Raw genomic sequence first — 826 nt, 5'->3', positions numbered from 1 at the left:
AAATACCACAAAAATAATAAAGTCCTTTAAAATACCTTTAAATTATTGAAATCGATTGAAAAATCCTGGATTCCTCGACGTCCTCGAAATAATAAAATGTACCATAAAATCTTTGTAATCCTTCAAAATGCCTTTATTTTGAAATCGATTGAACAATCTTGGAGTTTTAGAATATCCTTCAATATTTCAAAATTTCAAAAATCTTTTGATATCTTTTGAAACCTCTTTAACATTTCTCGGAATCTTTAAAAGCATAATAAAATCTTTGAAATCCTTTAAGCTACCTCTGAATTATTGAGATCAATTCAAAAATCTTAGACTTTTAAAACACCGTCAAATATTTCAAATCCTTCGAAATCTTTTAATATTCCTTGTAATCTTTAGAATCTCTTTAATATGTTTGGGAATCTTTAAAACTGCCAAAAAATCTTTGAAATCCTTTAAAATGCTTCAATTTATTGAAATCTATTGAAAATTCCTTGGAGTCATCAAAAAGCCTGAAATATTTCATATTTTTTAAAATCTTTTAAAATCACTTGGAATCTTTTAAGTCTTTTTAAAATTCCTCGGAAACTTTAAAAGTGCCACAAAATCTTTGAATTCCTTAAATTTATTGAAACCTATTGGAGGATCCTTGGATTCTTAAAATACACTTAACTATTTTAAATTCTTTGAAATTTTCTAAGGTCTATTAATAATAGATTTAATGATTTCACGACGATTTATTTTCATGACAAGAGATATTTCGGGTTTCACTCGTGTTTTTTTTAAATAAAAAGACTTGATTATTAAATCAGGTTCGACCAGTCCCCACGGTGGGGCGCTC

This window comes from Belonocnema kinseyi, chromosome 5 (genome assembly GCF_010883055.1).
Source record: "Belonocnema kinseyi isolate 2016_QV_RU_SX_M_011 chromosome 5, B_treatae_v1, whole genome shotgun sequence".
Classification (NCBI taxonomy): Eukaryota; Metazoa; Arthropoda; class Insecta; order Hymenoptera; family Cynipidae; genus Belonocnema; species Belonocnema kinseyi.
This window is presented reverse-complemented; position numbering follows the sequence as displayed.